This window comes from Lactuca saligna, chromosome 6, assembly GCF_052625555.1.
Source record: "Lactuca saligna cultivar CGN05327 chromosome 6, ASM5262555v1, whole genome shotgun sequence".
Taxonomy (NCBI): Eukaryota; Viridiplantae; Streptophyta; class Magnoliopsida; order Asterales; family Asteraceae; genus Lactuca; species Lactuca saligna.
Window position 1 is genome coordinate 125,752,636 of NC_136422.1, and position 2,933 is coordinate 125,755,568.

The 2,933-nt window shown below is 40.5% G+C and overlaps 1 pseudogene; it reads right to left on the bottom strand.

Moving 5' to 3' along the window:
- Window positions 1–410: 410 nt before the first annotated feature.
- LOC145001095 (L-type lectin-domain containing receptor kinase IX.1 pseudogene) lies at window positions 411–2,609 on the bottom strand (annotated as a pseudogene).
- Between the last annotated feature and the right edge of the window lie 324 nt (window positions 2,610–2,933).

The window sequence follows — 2,933 nt, forward strand, 5'->3', positions numbered from 1 at the left end:
GTAAAGGTGGCTCTGTGGATGCATTGTACATGTGGATGCATTGTACACCTCTGCGGGTCGATAATCGTCTATGGAACCATCGAAAACGGGGTAAATCAGAAAAATTGCAGTTAACTACCAATTCTTCAGAGATATTATAGATCCGCAGAGGTGTAAAATGAATGTGCAGAGCCACCTAAGTATAACCATTATAGCCACAAATTTTTCTTGTCATTTAGTGGTGTCACGTCATTTCCATAGTATTGTGCATCATTTCCATAGTATTGTGCATCTTTTCTCAGAGGATTAAAGGGATCCATATTTTCCAAAACTCAAAATTTCATGGTTAATTAATTCCTTAAAACACTCCTAACTTTCGGTTATTTCAAGCATTTTCACTAGTTATTTTGTTTCTTTTAGGTACTTTGTATTTACCTTGTTTCAAAATACACATGCATAGATGATACGTTCAGCAGAGAATTGTGTGATCACTGTGTTCCTTCATTCTCGAATTCCTTCTTGTTGTGTTCAGAATCAACAGACTTGAGGGCGTACTTGGTGGATTGTGGACTTGTTATGATTACACACTATAAAAAAATTAAAGATGACACACTTTCTAAAAATGGGCACTACACCTTCAACTTACGATATCATAGCTAGCTAGTACTGTTAGCCATCGTAGCCCCAAAAGAACCGACTTCAAGGGGATATGTGGCTGTGTTGTACATGGGTATTGGCATCCTTAATGGAAGTTGTGGGATTGCACCGTCGAACATGAGCACATGTATTGCTTGCCGTATGGATGGCCGCATATTCTGTTCAGGATGCGCACACCATAATCCCACCTTCATCAAACGCTCGACCTGTGTAACATCAAATTCATTGTTCAGGATCTGATCGACACCAGAAAGCAGCTTACCTTTCTCGTGTAAGCCCCAAACCCACTTAACCAACCCAAGATCCGAATTTGGATCAACTCTATCCGTTGCCTTTCGCCCACAAACAATCTCTAATGCAACCACCCCAAAGCTATAGATATCCGACTCTTTACTTGCCTTCCCTGTTGTTAAGTACTCAGGGCACATGTAACCGAGTGTTCCAGCTAATGCAGTTGTTTTTACACCATGTTCAGGGTCGATGAGTCGAGCCAATCCGAAGTCTCCAAGTTTCACATTAAATTCTGAATCAAGCATAATGTTGCTCGTTTTCACATCTCGATGCACAACACAATGTTCACATTCTTCATGGAGGTAGAACAACGCAGAAGCTATACCTGTTGCGATCTTGTACCTTACATCCCACTCAAGGGTACTCTTTTTGTAGAAAAGATGAGAATCGAGGCTCCCGTTTGACAAAAACTCGTAGACAAGAGAGAATTGTGTTTGATCATGGCACCAACCAATGAGTTGCACCAAGTTTCGGTGTCTTAACCTGCTAATGATCTTCACTTCGGCTAGGTACTCTTTCTTTCCCTGTTTTGAACCCTGTGAAATTTTCTTGACAGCAACTTGCATGCGTTCACGGGATAAGTACCCCTTGTAGACACACCCGAATCCTCCTTCTCCCAACTTCTGATCAGCAGAGAAGTTGTTGGTAGCTAACATAAGATCCGCATAAGAAAATCGCTTTGGTCCTGCTCCCCTTTCAAGATCATGGTTTGTCGATGTCAACGCAACTGACTCTAGTGACTTTTGACTATGCTTATCTTCTTTACACCAAAATAAAGCCCATGTGATTACGACTCCTACAGCTAGAACACCCAGAGGGACCGTTAAGCCCACTGCTAGTTTCCTTTTCTTTGACGTATCTTCAACTTTATGAACTATATTTAAGCTTGAATTGAACTTCCAGTATTGAAGGATATGTCGCTCACGAGCTCTACCAGTGGAAGCTGAAAATCCAACTGTGACCCACTCGGGAAGAACTTTCCTTAGGTCAACTCGATATAAAAGACTGGTATTCTCTCCCGAAGTATTATCAGCCCTATATCGCCAAGACACGTTCAGCATCTGGGTGTTAGCATTGTAAGAAACCCAAACAACAGCAGGATCCCCGCTGTGCAAAGTAGCATTCCAAGCGGTTGAATTATCAGATTCAAGCCAGTTCGTGTTGATACCCACGTGTTGAAATGGAGGATCCCAGGTGTTATTCTTAGAATCAAACTCAACATAAATTATTTTGTTTTGGGACAATTTATTGTAACTTGTGTTGAACAAGCCTAAATTGCCAGAATCTGAGTTCGGTGGGATTTGGAAGCCAACCGGAGCAAGAAAGAAAGCTAAGCCATGGCCAGGGTCTTCTAAAGGTTGCGTCGTGATGATGAAAGTGAAATGAGTGGAGAAATCTGTGAGCTTGTTAGATTTGCTGTCCCATATCTGGACTGCATCTGCGTAATTGGCATGGCCAACACGATTGAAAATATTGACTTCGTTGAATTCAATGGCTCCACCAGAGGGTTTGGTAGCACCTGAATATACTATACGAGTGTCGCCCACACGAAAACTAGTGAACTCGAAGTACACTGATTCAGACAATGGCAGGAAGAACAGGGAGGAATAGAAGAAGAAAATAATACAACAAATTTGTCGTCGTCGAAATGAGGAACACCAGAAACAGGTAAACATGATGATGAAAGGAATGCGAATGTGTGTTGAAATGCCACCTAAACATGTCGTTAAATACCATCATTCTGTACCTAAAATATTGATATGGTCGACATCTTGATAATCAAGTTTGAACTAACACCTTAGTCTTATATATTTATATAATATACTATCTTTACATTTAACTAGACGGCATTGTAAATTATAGTACTTGAGGACCCACGTAAAATCCTTTGTTTTCTCGTACCACTTCATTGCATGCTGCGTCCAGGTTTCTGTTAGAAAAGACTTTAATTTTATTTTCTATGATTTTTTATTGTAAATTGTAAAATAAGGAGTAAATACATGCGT